This window comes from Stegodyphus dumicola, chromosome 12 (assembly GCF_044657685.1).
Source record: "Stegodyphus dumicola isolate Sdum_Otavi_A_Nest chromosome 12, ASM4465768v1".
Classification (NCBI taxonomy): Eukaryota; Metazoa; Arthropoda; class Arachnida; order Araneae; family Eresidae; genus Stegodyphus; species Stegodyphus dumicola.
In genome coordinates, this window is record NC_140779.1 from 37,303,360 (window position 1) to 37,323,315 (window position 19,956).

The window sequence follows — 19,956 nt, forward strand, 5'->3', positions numbered from 1 at the left end:
ATGGATCCGTGGGAAGTAGTCAATCGTTGACAGACAAGGAGCATATGCTGTCTTTCCAAGAACCTCATGCTTTAATGAACGAACCAAGAAGAAGAAATGTGTATGGACATGCGTAACTTCGGATTAATGACACATGGTGGCTGAATGTCAACCATTCCCCCCCCCAAGAGACAACTTCCAGCTGCTGTCGGGTAAGCAATAATCCCGCTGCGTTTTTCTTACACCCACGTGCTGAATTGGAATCAACAGGCATTTTTCTTGGGTGTGGTGTCGAGATAACTGAGCCTCTGCTTTGCTTCAGTTGAAAATACATCTAGGAATTTAGACATAATTAAAATGGTTTTAAGCGGTAGTTGCCTGGACTCAGCCAATTAAAAATGCATCCTGGCTCCAGCATGAAGACAGCTGTTGTTACTAGAGATGCCATACACCATTTAACAGCATTTAAAATGCCATTTCCAAAGCCGCCTTGCAGCCTATTTCAACTGAACTGAAATCCATGGCGATGACTTCAAGGCTAAAAACACTTTTCGAGTCTTTACCCTTTCTAAGTAATACGAGGTTGTTAAAACTACCAAGATTGTATCCATATTTTTTTAGTTTGATGAAACTCCTGTCAAAAAGCCAAGACTTTCTATCATTCTTGGGGCTCCGAAAATCTACAAGTTTGTTATATTCCTTAAATACAGCCTATGTGAGCGCTCCGAAAATACTGAGGCTTCTCTGTAGATTGAAGCAATATTCACTGATATCAGAGGTGCTGTAGACGTATCTCTGATGTGATCACGTTTGCCCACGGCTATTTTGATAACATTAATCAAACGATGTGGAAAAAGTACCCTTCAGAACAGCAGTAGAATTTACTTTTTTTTTTTTTTTTTCCAATTCCAGATTATGAACAATTACAATGTAACACAATTCCATTAATCTATACAAGGCCAGATGTGGTGGTCTCTTTATTATGGAGACACCTAATAGGTGGGCCACTATCGCCTCCTATGAAGGGATGGACAGTTACAACCATGCCTTCTCCGGGATTCGAACCCAGGCCCTTCGGTATCGCAGCCAGGCTTCCCTAACCACTATACCGTCTATTCCAATATACCCCGTTAGGTTTAACGTCACTTAAACTTTTATACTGTTTATAATTCTTCATTCTGTTGCATGCCGAATTCTATTGCATTGATTAAAGGCATGAAAACCTTAACCGGAACATAAGAGCAACATAATTCAATTACTTTTTAAAGCAAAAAATGCCTAATTTCCCAACATACAATAAAGGAACTCAGTTCACTTGCGCCAAGTAACAAAATGGCAAAATATACATACCTATATACATACACGTTTGCTGCGGCCGATTGCAAAGATAAAGGCAGGCGCACAATTACATGTTATACAGTCCCACATACAAAATTTCAACGTTCTACGGCTACATATTATGCAAGATACATATGTCACGATATGTACATCACGAAAAGAAATCTCTTCTGAATCCATTTTACAGTCCGTTTCGGGGAGGAGGAAAAAAAAAAAAAAAAAGAGTCCTTTATTCTGTCCGTACAGTAAAAACATCGTTCGAATGGATTCGAGAGCCGTCAAAATGAACATTTTCGTTAAAATATGATGTCCGAAACTTTTTGCGATTACAACACTTCATTTACTTCGTACCAGGAAGTAAAAAAGGGCATTACCAAACATGATTTCGAATTTAAAAAAATTACATTGTTATAATAAAATTCTGTTCGCTGGTTCGAACATCAGTATAAGATGACGAAACATGCAGTAACTTGAAGATGTCTTCTCATATATATTCCGTGTTAATGTTGTTCTGATTCAAATGTAAGTTCTGTAGCAAAACAATGAATATGACAGTTATGAGAGGGAAAAAAAACTGGTGATAGGTCCACATAGCATAATTCAAAAAGAAAAGGATTGGCCACTTCATTCCGAGCATTTGGGAAAGGGTTGAGCAGCCTTTGCATTTCCTCCAAGCCGCAGGCGAAACTCCATTCAGACTTTCAAGATATTTTGTACTTTTTACTATTTCCTACGATTAGGGTATTCAAATATCTTTCGCCTTTTGTGCACGGCTGGTTTGGATGGGCGGGCTTTCGTGTGAGGTCACCATGGAGATCTCGGCGCGTGCTTGTGGTCACGCTCAAGAATCTGGCCCCGTGAACCTTGCCGTGAGGTTGTACATCCACACCCCCCATTGTGGGTGACCAGAAGTGGGTGTTGAGAGACTGGATTCTTTGAATCGAGGATTAGAATTACTTCTTCATTCAGTGAAATTCATTGAGTATGAAGCGGAACGGCTGTTCTGAAATGTGCTTTTGTAAGCCTACATGGATAGAAAGGTAAATCCCTAAGTAACGGGAGAAGAGGATATAAGTCTTTCTTTATAACGAAAAATTGAATAAGGATCGCTAAGTCCTTGTTATAATCTAAAGAACTACAAGAAAAATAACTTCATGTTAATTGCTAAATAGCGCGAGTTTTTTACTAAAATGATTTACCTTTAAATGTTGCGTTTGACGCTAAATTCTCTTGTGCTTAAAAAGGCAAGTAAAAGAGTAAATGCTATTAAATGGAATTCTTGTATCAGCAAAACCAATAAAACAACGAGGTAACGAGGTTCACACAGCAGTTTGAAAATGAATATACAGTAAGACCCCGCTTAACGCTGTTTCGTTTAGCGCTGTTTCGGTTTAGAGCTCTTTTATTTCAACCCGGGGATTCTCCGAAATTGTGCGCAGCACTAGGTTTCCAAATAACATATCCGAAACAGTGTAGTTTTGTTTCTTGCTTTGTGGACGCATTTTTATCATTTTAAACATTTGTTGACATTGTTGTAAGTTTAAATTTGTATAATACTATAACGATTAATACAGTGACAAATATTATGATCTTTAGTTTTTATCATGGGTGATAATAAAAAACAAGAAAAGAAAGCAACCAGAAAAAGCATTTCACTGGAAACTCAAATGCAAGTGATTAGAAGATTAGATTCTGGTGAACGTCAATCTCAAATTAGTGCTGCATTGATTTTGGCAACTTCAACAATAAGGACAATTCTTAAGAATAAAGAAAAAATACTGTCATCGGCAACTACAACTACGTCTAGCTCTGCAACTAGAATTACCCATTCTAGAAATAACATTATAGAGGAAATGGGAAAACGACTGTCTATATGGATTGACGACGAAATTGAACGCAATATGCCATTAAGCCAATCTATGAAATGCCTTCTTGACAAAAAGGCAGAAAATTGGAAACCCAGAATAGACTGAATGATCTGACTGAGAATTTTATTTGTTTTTAAAAGTATATGCGTTTATATTGTTTTTATTTTTGTAAGAAATAAATGCTTGATTTTATTTTTATTAAAAAAAAACATTATTTAATGCCTAACCATTTTTTTATCCGTCTTCCCCTAACCCCATTATTTACATGTTAAGATAGCCTCGCTTAGCGCTGTTTCGCATTACGCTCTACTTCGATGGAACGTATCCCCCGCGTTAAGCGGGGTCTTACTCTTGTGCTTAAAATCAATTATAAATTAATAAAAATTTTAAATCAATAAAATATTGCAAAGAAATTCATATTAAAGGATGAGTTATTACACTCAATAAATATTATTACTCAGTTATTACACTTAAAAAATATTAAAAAAAAAGGGTTAGTTCTATATCTCCCGTTATACTAGGCCTATTGACGAAATTCAACTTAACTTACGTTTTTTATGTCTCGAAAAGCGACTTAGGATATGTATGAGATTTATATAGAGCATTTTTCTAATATAGGTATTTTGACACAAAATCGGACTTTTCCTCAAATAACATGCCAATTTTTTTCCCTATTTCGATTCCACGACTCAACTTATGCTAAACTGCCAAGTTTTGTAAAAATCGCACGAGTAGTTTTTAAAAAATTACCTTTAAAAATTTAGCTCCTCAATGTTAAATGAATTCGATATATATTTATTGATATCTCTTTTTTATTAAACTTACTTGATTGTCTCTTCCAGAATTCGAAATTGAAGCTTTATCTAAACATATTTTGAACATTTTTTATGATTAATTTTTAAAATTTGTGTTTTTAAATGTTTTTTTATAAATTTTTCGACAAACTTTTTTGCATTATAACCTATAAAATTTTTTATATCATCTTAAAGATGTATTTCTAGGCCCAGCTACAAAAAATTAAATTTTTAGTCAAAATTTTCTAAGATATGCGTTAATTTACATATTGGCGCGTTTTGAAAGTTCGCATATATGTTACAAGCGATAATAACGCCAAGTGTGGTTTACGCACTTTGTTAAAATTATTTAAAAGCATGAACGATGACCTTTTTTTTTGCGCTCGTGTACAATGATGAAACAGGTTGCTATAAATTAAGAAGTTCGCCGTGTGAATTATTCTTGGTGCAAACTGAAAAAAAAGCGCCAAGATAAATTTTTGAATTTCTCCGTAAATTTCGCAACGAATTTGACAAATTTCAATATTATGGCATAGTAGAATCGAAACAGGGAAAATTTGTGTCAAAATACCTATATATATATATATATATATATATTGTGTCAAAACACCTATATATACCTATACACTGTCCCTCCCCCTTTTTTTCGCAGTGTACGCATAGATTAATTTAGAAATGCAAAAATTTACAATACGATAAATTTATGACCCCTTCAATAAATTTTAAAAAAGTAAAATAAAACAACTTCAAAAACAAGTAAAATTAATTTCAAACCAGAGATGATTTATCTGTAAATTTGAATTATTATTGATGAAGCAACAATTTTGAATTTAATGGCTCTTCCTCATCAATATCAAAGTGAAAAAATTGTAAAAATGAACTTATATTTTCTCCCTCCTTTCCGCATCCTTCATTTAAGCATACTCGACATGTATTCCAGATATCCAGGGTTCGAGCCCCAACGAGGGTGCTGCACATTTTTCACGTCTCCTGTTTAAAAAAAAAAAATCCTAATAACTCTACAAATGGCGCCCGAAATAAGTGGTGGTAGACGATAATTCGTCACCATCAGGATTTGAGGATTGAGTCCCCTAAGCCCTAGTCAAAGAATTTTTTGCCCTAGTCGCCCCTTAAAAGCTGGAGTATATAAAGATTATCTTTTCTACCTCCTTTCCGCATGCCTTCTTGGCGTATTTGGAAAGCATGCTCCACGCGTATTCCAGAGGTTCTGAGTTCAATTCCCGCTAAAGGCATCACACATATTTACGTTTCCTGCTTCAAAAAATAAAACGAATGACTCTACAAACTGTAAACAGAAAAAATCAGAATAACATAAATTAAAAGAGCGAATGCGAAGAAATTTTTAATACTTGATTATTTGAATTTTATTAAAATAATTTTCTCTGATGGTCTATATAAGGTAAAAGTTTTCATGAAGGCATCCCTCCCCTTAGGCAGGAAGCCCTTGAAGCTTTGCCGTAATCACATAAACCAAAAAAATGTACCAAAGTTATAACAAAAAGGCTATTTTATTTTTTTTTCTCTCAGATATTTTTGCGCTTTTTCTTTTAATTTATGTCCTTCTGGGTCTTCCTATTCATAGTTTTTTAATATTGATATATTAGCTGTTGAATTGAATTTTATGGTTTAAGTGCGAAGAACATGATATTTAATAAATAAAGGTAACACACAAAATGTTAAAAAGAAACCTCTTTGGACGTAATATAAAATCTGAAAGCTTTCAGATATTTTTATTTATGTTTCTTTTTCTCCTTTATTTTTTTGCATAATTAGAAAAAGCATTAAATTTAGAAATAAACGTAAGCTTTTTAAAATACAGCATGTGTTTTGAGTAATCGTTTTCTGCTGTATTGCATTCTTTATATATTCATATGTATTTGATAAATTAAATTTATTTTGCTTGCTCTCCTTTTAGCTTTTGACTATTCGTATAATTTGATAAACACGCACAATTTATTCTGTATCAATTGAACCTCATGTAACATAATATCGGTTTATAAGAAATTTCAGATGTGGTAGTCCCTACAGAACATCACAGCATATCTCAGATTATCGACCGCTCTGAAGATCTCGATGGGGTTTATTTTCATGTTAACCTTTCTGTCGAAGTTAGCAAACAGATGGAATTGCCGTGCCACTCGAAACACTTGGCTCTTGAAATAATTAATAATGTCCCCATGGACGCTGTCCACATGTACACGGACGGCAGTAAACTTGTTAATGACAGTTCTGGCAGTGGCATTTATATTAGATTTCGAGATCAAGAAATAAGAATTCAAAGAAGAAATCCAGACTTCTGCTCGGTATTTCGAAACGAACTTATTGCAATTCTGGAGGGTCTGGACTCCATCATGTGGCTTTCTCAGTTAAAAGATATCTGGATCTTTTCGGATAGTAGAAGTGTCGTCCAGCACTTGGCTGATTGGCATAATGTGAGGGATAATACAAGTGCAGACATCCTCAGGAAACTAAAACAACTTCCCCTTTCTCATCAGATCCACTTTCAGTGGATTCCGTCCCATTGCTGGAAATGAAACTTCGGACAGCTGGTGCTAGCGAGACCACAACGCCTGCCGCTCCTCCTACTTATATGGAACTACTTTCTAAATGTAAGGCAAAGAATAAGGCCGCTTGGATGGTCCCACCAGCGCACCCATGGTATCAGAATAAGTGCCCTGGTGGCTCCTTGGTTCAGAGCAGCAATAGACGAGATCAAACTGCACTTACTAGATTCCTTAATGGCCATCTGTTATCAATGACTTTTGTTGGTGGTAATAAACACTTTGGAATATGGACTAAGTGTTCTACTGCACAGGCCTCTCCTGATCACATCTTATCTTGTTGGGGCTTACCAGACAGGATCTGGTTCAAGACCCACTTTTGGTACTGGAGTCTTTCAGTGTGAATGAGCTCATGAAACTGATCTAGCTCTGCTGGTCACGGGGATGAGAAACAACAACAACAGAAATCTCAGTATTAATTTACAATAATTTTTAGGATTATTTTTTGCTTAAGTAATAATCGTACATGATGATTACTGTAACACGTAGGTTGGTGCGAAGTGCTGCACAATGTCATTTGACTTCAAATAATATAAATATTTATTTTTTTCCTCACACCTGAAAATTAAAAAGGAAAGAACCCAATGGACCAATGAGCATCCTTATGAAGATTGCCGATTAGCATCTACAATCTGTTACGAAAAATCTAGTAATTTTTCTCCAGTTCACAAGCAAATTTATAATTATTTACATACAAGCACATGTATTTTGATTTGTGTGTCGAAAATATTAAAATAAATGTGCAAACTAATTTGCCCTCCTGCAGCTGAAGCCGAAGGTTCTATATTTGAACCTTCGAAATCGACCCTACAAATAAATGAATATTACGCCTATTCTTATTGCCTTAGCACCTCCAATTATTGTTATCGATTAGTTATTTTAACTTAGATTGTCACAAATGGTTAAAATTACAACTGCTTTAAAGTTGTCTTTACTTACAATAGAGAGAGCAATCCAAAATGTATCCCTAACAGAAAAATGCTTGTGCAGCTTTCTTTTACTTTCAAGCAATTTCATCTGGATAATAAAGTTCGTTTGGTTGTTTAAAATACATCAATCAAACAATAAAAGCAAAAAAGAGAAATATAAGCATCATTTGTAAAGAAGAAACTAGGGATCGAATAGTATGAAATAATAATTTTAACAAAAGAACTAATTATTGAGATTAAATATGCGCGAAAAATCAGAAATCGTTTTTTGATAATGTTTATACATTCAGAGGTAAATTTAATTAAAATGCGTGCATGCACATGCATGATATAAAATGCTATCACTGCTATTATCCATGCGTTTTTGTTTTTATTTTGACATTTCTCGAAAAACAAATTTAATTATTTTTCTGTTAAGAGCAAGTAAGTCTACAAAAGCTCTTGCGCATCGATTTGCGTGCAGTTCTAGATGACCTCTTCCAAATAATTTTCCTTGCCCTGCTTAAGAATTTTTAAGGAATGCTTAAAATCTTTTGGCAGTAACCCAAAGAAGTTTGGCGATAAGGTCTCAACTTAACATCCTCCTTCGTTTTTAGCATACACTACTAAATAGCAAACTTTAATTTGCACAAGGTATACTTCGACTTAAAGCCTTAGTGAGGGAACGGCAGATTTGACTCCAGGAATATTGACAAATTTCCAGACTTTGGCTTAATATATTAAAAAAAAGTAACGCAGTAGAAAAATTTGATAGTCATATTTTTGAGCAAACATTTGATAACCCATTACTACTCATAAAGTGCTTTAATAAAAGCCGTAGTCGTGCCGCAGTTGCGTCAGTGTCATGTTACTCACTGCCATAGTTTCCAGAAATGGCATCCATTTTCTGACAATTTTTATGCATGACCGCGTTTCTTCAAGTGTTCAACAGAACGCAAATCGATTAATTGGTCCCATATAGAAAAAACAGGAAAATACAAAATTCATAAATTGGCAAGAAATAGGCCTCTTACCGTGGCTCCCTAAAAATATCCAGAACCCAAATCTTATCAAAACCCACTACCCAAAACTAACATCAGCATAATAACAATGCTAACCAAAACAGTTAACAACACTAATCATAGTAAAAATTTATTACATTATAACCTGCTCCAATAACCTGTACTACTTCATCATTTGTGTCGGCACTTCTTACTGCTAGTTAAGATTCCCCCTCCAGGGGTCGACTGGGAACAACCTCCGGCATTCTGGCTAAGACCTGTACTTAGACAGACTCGGCTCCTGGAGTAAATAGTCAGTCTTCGCAGCGACTAGAACCATCGATTTTTCGTGGTAGGTTCAGGCTTGACAGGGACCGTACTGGTACTGTCTTGTCTGCCTCTTAGTTGTGAGAATGTTATAAGGTTTGATATCGGAAGTTGTCCTTGGGGGTTTGGCTCCCATTGATAGCACTGGAGGGCAATCGTTGACCTTCGTTCTCTTTGCAAATGACCGCCACTGCCGGTTGCCATTGACTTGTGGGCTTTAAACTTTGTGCAATTTTGTCCCCCTAGGTTGGCCATGGAGGTAGGAAAGGCCATGGAGGTTACTTCCTACCTCCATGAGGTTGGCCGGGAGGTATCCCTCCTTGGATCGCCTCTGGAAAAGGTGGCGCATTTAATCGTGTAAAGGCTTGGAAAGGGACCTGGTATGGGAGCCTCCGTCTCCGGTGTACTGCTAGTTAAGCTTGACTCCAACTACTGCTATCTTAATTATTATTTTCGGCATTTGGGAATTAATTATTATTTTTGGCAAAAGAGGATCTTATGTATACTATCTCAAGGTAGAAAACTGACTCATCAGATAGTCTGGGATAAGGCATTCAGTCCAGATGCCCACCCAGTGAACTTACTAGTTTAACGCCCTAACATTTAGTACCCTTAAACCACTTTTATAAACAAATCATTGTGCATTTTGTTTTAACTTGTAAATACCTATTAAGTGTACAAAATACGGCTTTAAAATTTAGAAAATATCAAAACTAAAGGAAAAGGAACTTATATGTCCTATATTTTGCGAAAGCCATACAATAAGAGTACAATAGCATCAAGTTTAATCAAGCATAACTATTATGAAAACGCTTCCCAACGAGTGGTAGCGTGGCCGAGCGGTCTAAGGCGCTGGTTTAAGGCATCAGTCTCTTCAGAGGCGTGGGTTCGAATCCCACCGCTGCCAGTTTGTACTTTTTAACATCATGCTTTCCGATAAAAAATAAAAAATATGCATAATTAAATAACGTAAAAAAATTCTGGACTAAACAAAAGACATAAGACTATGTGTTTAGAATTCACGTGCTACCATCTACGTCTGCGTAAATGAGCAAACCCCTTATCTTTGACAAATTTTCCATTTTGGTTGTGTCAACTGTTGGGTTTTAACAACTGTCAAAGCCATACTTTTGAGTAGAAGCTGCTATTCAACACTGGCCAAGTGTTTCGAGTCCTAATGAAAGATTCCACTGTCTTCAAAGGTATTCATTCTTTCCTACCACTATCGGCATGTAGATATTTTATTTGGATACTTAGAAAACGACAGCGGTATATCATTCTGTTCACCTAAATAGGAAGATAACTGTTCTCTTTGTATTATGTGTAATCTGCGTTACCCTTTGACTGTCATTTTTAATTTAGGCGTAATTAATAAAACTATTATAATCGTGCTGATAATAGGTATCATGGTGGTTACAGCGAGAGGTCTGAGAGGGGTTTGTTTATAACACCAATCCATTCAAGGCTGCTTTCCCTCTCTCTTTTTTCCTGCGCAATTGCCCTTACAATTCCTTTATTCTTTTACTTTCTTGTACGAAGTAAAAAGGAAGTATTGTAATCGCGAAAAGTTTCAGGCAGCATATTTCAACGAAAATATCCCATTTTGACCTCTTTCAAATGCAATTTAACGATGTATTTCCGTGATATATGTACGTAAGGACAGAATAAAACACTCTTTTCCTCCAAAAAAATTATAAAACTGCTTCAAAATGAATTCTGAAGAGAATTTTTCGTGGCGTCTGTACGAACGTATGTACGTACGTACGTATCTCGAATAACTCAAAAACGATTAGCCTCAGAACGTTGAAATTTTGTATATAGGACTGCTATAACATGTAGATGTGCACCTCGTATTTTGGTTGCAATCGGCAGCACCAAACGTATATAAATATATATCCACTCTATTACCCGGCTCAGTGATCTCAGTTTCTTTACTCTTATATGTTTGTAAATTGTACAGTTTTTTTGCTTTAAAAAATGATTGAATTATGTTGTTCTTATCTTTCGGTTAAGGTTTTTATGCCTTTAGTAAATCTGTATGCAATATTTTAAGAATTACCAGCAATTTTAAAATTGTTTAAGTGCCGCTAAGCCTAATAAGGTTTTTGATGGTGGCCATTGCTCTTGTTTACATTTGAAAGAGCAGGATAGCGGATTTGTTGCCAATCTAGAGAAACTTAGCTCCGCTATAACAAAGATAACGCCTTCATTTATTATTTAAATCATGCTTAATCCTTTCTGAAATTTTTTCGAGGAAATAAGCGTTTAAGATTTACTTCGTAATTTTTAATACAGATATTTTGAGTTTTTATGTATTTTTGCCTTGTCGCGAAGTGAAAACTGAATTAATTGAATGAGAAATACTCAATCGTCTGTGAAAAACGTTTGTTTTGTTTGCTTAATTTCTTTTATACATCGTTCTGAATTTATCATAGTATTTGATTAGAACATGTGGCAAAGATTAGATAATTCTTTAAATGATATAAATTTTGTGCATTCTGAGTTATAATATGAACGAAATATAATACTGTTAAGTGAACCTAGCGCCAGAGTGTCGCTATGGTAAACAAATAGAGTGAATTTTAAAGAATGCATTTATTCTATTGTGCTTTATGCGCTGTCGACGAAGTAGGTTTAATTCAATCTAATAAGTTTAAATGAAATGCAAGAAAAAACGCGTATAATTTAATATTCCGTACAAGGAAGTCATGTGGTGTACACATCAGATTTTTTTCCTTAGAATTTTCTTCTAAAGAAAGTATTCTAGGGTTATCTGCCTAAGGATCGGGATACCTTCCTGAAGAATGGAAATTCGTTTGTACTCACGATGCACTCAGAAAAACTCATGAAAATTCTTATGCAGTCGGCTCCATTCGCAAGGTCGATTTACCAGGTTCACCGGAGTTTAAACCCGGTTCGAATTACCATTGTTTAGCGATTTTACCGATCAGCCGCTGATAAGTTTCTTCTTACTTTAATCAATATTCTTATCAGGATAGTTGGTTTGGCTTGGTTTATTAGATTACGGCAAAGCACTCGAGGGCTATCTGCCTTAAGGGAGGAATTCCTTCTTGGAGGACGTTTTAAGGGAATCTGGCTCGTATACATGTTACACATGGGGAAATCCACGAAAACACCATGCAGCCAGCCCGTTCGCGGGATGTGTGGTGGTGGGCTCCTTATCAGGATATGTGATTGAACTTATGATCTGAGCAAAGGCCCTTTTAAACATTCTGCTGTCTTAAACAGAGCGTGTTTTCAGAAGTGTCAACTTGTTTTTATAAGAGTTAAAATCAAATTACGAGGAATCATGGGATGATTTGGGGGACTCATAAAACGTGGGGCTCGCAAGCTAGGACCTTGTAATCAGATCCTGCTGGATCTGAGATTCTGGTTTAAAATAGCCCTTCTCTGGATTCTGAATTAAAATTCTCGTGATATCTAACCTTTGTTCTGAAATTTATTGCTAAACATTTTAATGTCATCAGTGAATTATCCTCTTCGTATTTGATCATCTGATCTCAGTGGAAAAGAGTCGCAGTTGAATGCCGTCAGTAAATTAGAGGAACTAGGCTGATTCCCTCACATTTTATGCATTAACACTTTCAAGTATATTTTTAAACATTCATAAGTATTACAATAAATTTCATTATACCTCTTTTGAAAGAGAATTTGAACTAAAATATATATATGCGCCCTATAATGAGAAAGATATAAAAGAATAGTACGATAAGATCAAGCTTATAATTAACCAGAACTGTTATGGAAGCCCTTACCATACGTGGTAGCGTGGCCGAGCGGTCTAAGGCGCTGGTTTAAGGCATCAGTCTCTCTAGAGGCGTGGGTTCGAATCCCACCGCTGCCAAATTGTGTTTTTTATCATCATATGTTCCGATAGAAAAATAAAAAGAATGCCTGACAGATATACATAAGAAATAATATTAAAAAATTCTGGATGCAGCAAAAGACATAAGAGTACATGTTTTAGAATTCATGTGCTTAACAACTGAGGACATCTGTCTCTGCATAAATGAGCAAATTCCGCTATTTGGACAAATTTTCCGGTTCAGATGTACTTAATAAATCTTTTATTTACTGTTGAGGCCTCACTTTACTGTCTCTAGAGGTGTTTATACAGGTCCGGGGTTCGATCCTCGGGCTGGTCAGGGTTGACTAAGCCTTTCATTCCTTGAGTGGATCGATAAAATGAGTATTAAATTCACTTGGACTAAACACTGGGGGAGGGGAGGGGCGTTGCGACAAGCTGACCACTTGTACAAGGGTCATGCCCTCCGGGGCCCATGGTCAAGAAAGCAGAAATCAGGGCACTGTAGGCCATGGCTCATTAAGGGCTATTGCGCCACTAAGTTTAACTTGATGTTATCTAATTCCTCGTTTTATTTTTCATACGTACTCAAATAAACTTCGTTCGGTCTGACAGATAACCTCTGATTTATTCTTAAACAATAAATTGACTAAAGTTAACGAATATCGTGAAAGAAATTATTAGATTTTTAACGCTATATTTGTTAGTGACTCTGATTGTCGTACCGAAGTTAGTTACCGAAGTTAATTAGTTCGAAGTTAGTTAGTTAGTTCGGGAACCGTTACCGAAGTTAACCGTTACCAATTTTTAATGTTATATTTGTTAGTGACTCTGATTGCCGTACCGAAGTTAGTTAGTTCGGTAACCGTTCGAAGTTAGTTACCGTAGTTAGTTCGGTAACCGTTACCGATTTTTAATGTTATATTTGTTAGTGACTCTGATTGCCATACGGAAGTTAGTTAGTTCGGTAACCATTCGAAGTTAGTTAGTTAGTTCGAGGTTAGTTTGGTAACCGTTACCGAAGTTAGTTACTTCGGTACTTCGGTACCAAAGTTGGTTACTTCGGTGTTAGTGACTCTGATTGCCGTACCGAAGGATCCGTTTCGAAACCCGGAGATGCATCGATGTTTGTAAATGTATAGTGTCACTGGGGCCTGGAGGTACTCAAAATATGCGGCGAGCCGAAAATCCTCTCGAGATGGTGGTAGTAGGAGAAGAGGGGTGGGAAACCATCGGAACCCTGGGTTCCGTCCCCCCCTCCGGGGTGCTCTCTTTCAAAACTAGGGGCGGAAATGAGCAAAGTCGTACTGTCGCCTGTATGGTGCCCAAGGTTTTCGTCAACAACAGACGCAATCTTGCCTGCTAACCACATGGAGGTAGGAAAGGGAGGAGGGGCCAACCCGCGCTAAAAGTGAAGCACTGCTTTGAGGCTTGGGTCACCAGATGGGGTGTTCTTTGTTTACATTCAGAAGCTCGCTTGACAAGATTCTGATAGTATTTCGACACACAACAGTTCAATAGAAATCGAAAAAGGGACACTTTCGCATGAAAGAAACATGCATAGTGTGATGGATAATAGCAATTTGTATAGTTTAGTGACATTTACGCAAAAATCACATCTTGGTTATTTTTCGATAACTAACAACAGCGATTTTGATTATGAATTTGTTTTATAAAATTATAAGCTGTTGCAAGATTTTAAGAAAAATGTTATGCTTAAAGAATGAAAAATACCTTACGGTACATTTAAAATTGTATACGTCTTTCGATACCCTTGATAGAGTATTCGCTACTTTTATTTTATTTTCCAAACGTCAAAATGTTTTAAATAAAATAAATTTTTTTCACATCCATATATTATTGTAACACGTACCTTTTAAAATTTTTTAGAGGAGAGGCTTTACTGCTGCTCATTTTAAACCCATCGTTTTAATTTTATATATCTGAAAAATAATCACTTTGGGCTTACACGTTTTATAAATATAAGATTATGTATGTTAAAATATTTGTAATTAGGCACATAGGTCAGATTAAGTTTTTATTAAATAGAGTAACGCATGTAAGGGCTATCTGCCTAAAGAGAGAGATGCCATCCTGGAGGAATTTTGAAGAAAAACTGACCTTTGAGTGGGTATTAAAAATAATACTTATAATTTTCATTCAAATAATATTCATATATATATATTTTATGTAAAACTTTCGGGTGTATGCTAAATTAGTGTAAATTACTTTACACGAGAAATATAGTGAATGCACAGAAATTAAAGATTTGCACATGCCGGAAATGAAAAATAGGAAATATGTATTGGTATTTATGCATGTGCTTGCAAAAAGCATGTATCTGCCTTCGACAAAATACTTAAAGATTCATTAAATTATTTATAAATGTATTTGAAATGAAGAATTTATTCACTTATAAACAACTGTTAAAGTACTGTGAAGAAATCTAATTATTAAATGTATCTAATTTATAATGATTATAAACGTTATCTAAATATATAATAACCTTAATATTGAATTGTAAACATAAATTGAAATCCTGTTGACAAATACGTTACAAAACTATTTAAGCAAGAATTGTTCGTACTGGAAAGCAATCTGTTAAAAGGTATTGTAAAGCAATTGCTATGAGATGCGCACTTAAGAACATAATAAAGAGTTTTGGAATATGTATTGTTGATATGAAGGGTAAAAAAAAAATCTGATAAGTATAATTAAAAGAATTATTCCCCTTACATTTTACAGTAACTCAGTTACAAGTTTTAAATAATACTTAAAAAAAAAAAAAAAAAAAAAAAAAAAAAACTTATTTTATTCTCTTTCAGAAATGTTCAGAGAAAGTCAAGTACTATTTAATACCTATTTAATTATTAGGAATTAGCAAAATACTTATTTAAAGTATTCGCTAATTCCTAATAATTCTCTAATTTAAAATGAACCGAATAGAGCATTAATTATAAATTGACTTACATTTTTCGATTTAAAAGATGCCTCAGAAGCCAAAAAATCATTTCATATTTAAGAAAGTATTTTAGGAAGAAGCTCTATAAATAGAAAAGAAATAATGCATAATTTTAATATTAATAATACTAATGTTAATAATAATTAATTTTAATATTAATAACTTTGATCTTAATTTTTGTACCTTAACCGAATAAAATCGAATTACCTTATTTTTTTTTTCTAATGTAATTAACGAAAACTTGTGAAAATATTTTATTCAAATTAAACCATTCTGAGACAACTGTCCTGCGAAAAGTATAGCATTTAATTCCGTTCAGAATGAAATGTTGTTTAAAAATATGTTGTTTTCACATACTTAGGACTCTGAAGTGTTGTAGAAAAAGAAAATATATACATTTATATGTATATTTACGACGTAATTACAAAATATTTACATCCGAACGCGTCAAATCCCCTAGAACTCAATGGTAAATGACCCAATGTTTTGGTCACCACGTAGGGATCGCCAGTGCTTCAGAGCAGGGTACGGGAGAAACTTGTTTAGGGCGACTCCATCTTACTTCCTACCTCCATGGCTAACCAAGATGAATTTCGTAGCTTTAATCTGATATCAAACAAGCGAGACTAGTCACAAAAACAACAACAACCAGTATTGCAAACTTCGAACATAAATGACCAATGAAATAAAGCCACAACTATCTTTTGAATAATTCAATCTTTTCGTGTGTGTGTGTGATTATGGCAAAGCCTCGAGGGCTATCTGTCTAAGGGGAGGGATGCCTTCGTGGAGGACTTTCTAAGAGAAACTGGCTCGTATACACCAATCTTTTCGCTGTTAGATATGTGAACTTTCCACGTGGCATTCATTTACGATGAAATAATATTATATTGATTTTATTCTCTGCGATTTGGCTTTGCCGTTTTGAACAGCTCATTCTGAATTTAAGATTTTTTTTTTTTTTTTTTTTTTTTTTTTTTTTTTTTTTTTTAATGTTCAATAGCTTTAATTTCTGGAGAACTAATTTTTTAAATAGTAAGCTTGCTGTAACTGCTCACCTTAAAATTATTTTGGAAGTTAAACTGAAATTTGTGTAAGAAGATAACATTAAGATTTTTGTATTTTTTAAGCATTTCTTTTTAACACTATCAAACCTTAATGTTAATCTCCTTGAGATTACCATATGACGATAAGCTCAAGTTTTCAGACTGCAAATTATCTCCCCAGCCTTTTTCATTTTTTATTATTATTATTTTTACCGTTATTCTTGCATTAACTGTTTTTTAATAAAATTTCTGATGTCTTAGAGAGATGTCATGATGAAATGAAAACAGACAAAAACAACCATTCTATGACGAGAAATATGAGTAAATTCAAAAAAGAAAAGAAGAAATTCCCGATCTCAGCTTCGAATCACGTCTCACGAGACATAATCACGCGATCTTATTCATCGGAACGTTGAGCAAAAAGAAGTAAGGGAACCAATGGGTTCGTCTATACGACATTCGACTTTTAATTACGATATTTATGACCAGAGATTAGACAGAAGACAGTAGAAACCTAAGTCGCTTATTTACGTCTGTTTGACAAATATATCTTCTTGGCGGTTAGAGGAATTTTGCTTAAGAGTTTTTGGCTTCATTGTCAAAATTTATATAGGTTGGCAATTGTAGAAAGTTCTGTACTTTCTCCGCAGCAGTCAATTTGAATAGATCTGGGCATAAACCTGAGTTGAAATGCTCTTTTAATCTTTTGTCTAAGATGTGTACCCTATGGCAGTCCTCTGGGTTGCTAAACCAGAATTCGCTGGCTAAGTATGACTTTGAGGGTTTCGCTTCATTTCATAAAGCAATAGGCAGGTGGACCGTCTTGCTGCGATCTATGTTACAATGCACTTTTAACCTAGTTGTGAAATATCTAATTATATTTAGGAAGAAAACTTTTCCTTGCTAAAAAACGTATCAATGAACATAGGGCTTAAGCGTTTTAGTTCTAAGTTCCTCAGCTTTTCATAAGCTAAGTCTATAGAGTCAAATATTCCTTTCTGTTACTCCTTAGAAGAAATACGAGAATTGCTTGAGCTATAGGCAGTAACAGTCATCAAGTCACCCTTTCTATGCAAATGTGATACAAGTAAAGGAATTTTATTTATTTACTTGGTTTTATTATATGTATCAAACACGGGCCCTTATAGCTGTCAGTATTGCGGCACAGCAGTCAATGTCGATTACCACTATCTCTTCTGGGGGACAACAAGTCTTTGCAAGCTAACTTTGTAGAATCATTAGGTTATTATTTTGAAACAGTCGGACATGAAAAAGAAGCAATGCCCTCGCCGGGATTCGAACCTGGACCTCTCGTACACGCGCCGAGTATGGAACCAAGGCACGCAGAATGGAATGGCACGAGTATGGAACCAAGGCATTTCACCAAGGCACGCAGCAAGAAGGGTAAAAATACCTTATAACTTACTCAGGATATAAGACAATTCAGGCTTTTGCAAATTCTATCCACATTTGAAGCAACTCGCACGACGTCCAGCAAGAAAGGAAAGAAAATCACCCAAATACACCACTGCAGTTGAGTTCAACTCTTTCAACTTGTATATCATGCTTCTGGAGAAGATAAACGTGTGCCAAATGAAAACAGAAATAACTTAAAATGAAAATTATCTAGGTAAATAAAATGAATCTTCGGAAAAGGGGATTGTCTTCATTAGTATCATTTTTATTATTTTGTTACGTATCTACTACAGAGACACAATCAAATCTAAAGTTTCGTTCGGTAGATATTAAAATTCAATTTCAGGAAGCATTTGATATTCATTTCAGCTTGTGTTATTGGTATTATGTTGAGAAAACTGTTTGCCACATCATTTTCGGGTGCAAGTTTCAAGCTGTCCCCAGTTATGTGGTGATGAAAAATAAAAATGGTGAAGAATTGTTCCCCAATAATAGGATGTAAAACATGAAAGTTGTACGGTGAAGTGACGAACGGTGGCATCGGAAGTGATGTGTTAAATAGTTATGGGTGTTCGACTGCTGTGACAATATTGAATGTTACAAAGATTTGATAAAAATAAAGATCTTATAGGTAGCGAAATCCTGTAAAGGAGGGTTCTACCATTCTGGTCCTGATTCTACCATTCAGCATGCGATGATCGTAGAAAGATAGATTTTGACTGCATCAGAAGTAGATTAAACCTTGACTGCAATGTTCCCGGCCATATTTTCTGGAATTACTTTCTCTGTACCTGCTCATTTCTGGAGCCTCCTCTGTTAATGCCCTAACGAAAGAAAAGATGCAAACTCTATGGCATATTTTGGATCACTTTTTCTCTTACAAGGTATTTTCTCCCTCCTTCCAGCATGCCTTCATGGTTTCTTAAAACAGTTTCACAATGGCAGATGGAATGGGGTAGTGCTGACACTGGACGCAGAACCTATTATCATTTGTCATATGTTAATCCGAGCAGACAGATTATCAATTCGCAGCTCGGATCAACATATGCCAAATGATAATGGGTTCTGCGTCCAGTGTCAGCACTATCCCATTCCATCTACCATGGTAAAACTGTTTTAAGAAAAATATTTTATTTATTTTTTTTTTTCATTTTCCCACCTAACCAAACAATTTGGTCTCATGGTCATCATAGGCCTCGCAGTAGTATTTTTCCCCTCCTTCCGGCATGCCTTCGAGGTGTAACGGTAGTACATTCAGCGCGTATTCGAAAGGTTCAGGTTCGAGTCCCGGTGAGGGCAATGCTCATTTTTCATGTGGCCTGCTTCAAAAACTGACTTTTATAAAGTAAAATTCAAATATTTTCTTGTACCTTTCGTTGACGCGCCTATGAAATTCCAAAGGACTCGCCTATGAACTACGACTCGCCACTGACGCGTTTATGAAATTCCAGGACTTTTAAAGAATATGTGAAGGAAGAAGAATTATTTCAAGTGCTAAGATAAATAAACATCGAATATAGAATGCTAAATTCCCCCCTCACCCCCCCCCCAAAATTAAGAGTATGTTATTCAAAGCCTCCAGGAGGTGTACTGGTGATGCAAATGCAACAAACGTGTTCTTTTCTAATTAATGTTTCGACTGACATCTCTAAAACTAATCTTACCTAAGTTTTTAATTAAAATTTAAAATGTTTAAGGACTTTGTCGATTCGAAGGATTCAAATGACGAAAAAAGCATGAATTTTTAAATCACGAATCCTTTTTAAGAGCAGCACGATTATACGATTCCAAAGTTTCCACCTTAATTTTTATGCAAACAAGTTACATACCGTTTATATTGTTTATAACGGTAATATCAAATTTACTTACATCTTATAAATAAGATAAACAGGAAACAAATTTTAGCGAT

The 19,956-nt window shown here is 35.3% G+C and overlaps 1 long non-coding RNA gene and 2 other non-coding genes across 3 annotated transcripts in view; all 3 read left to right on the plus strand.

The window, feature by feature from the left end:
• Positions 1-19,956, plus strand: part of LOC146993537 (uncharacterized) — a 224,436-nt gene that overhangs the window by 79,650 nt on the left and 124,830 nt on the right. The window lies entirely within an intron of this gene.
• TRNAL-AAG (transfer RNA leucine (anticodon AAG)) lies at positions 9,623-9,704 on the plus strand. The gene has a single exon. It is a non-coding gene; the product is annotated as a tRNA-Leu (tRNA).
• TRNAL-AAG (transfer RNA leucine (anticodon AAG)) lies at positions 12,581-12,662 on the plus strand. Its single transcript has one exon. It is a non-coding gene; the product is annotated as a tRNA-Leu (tRNA).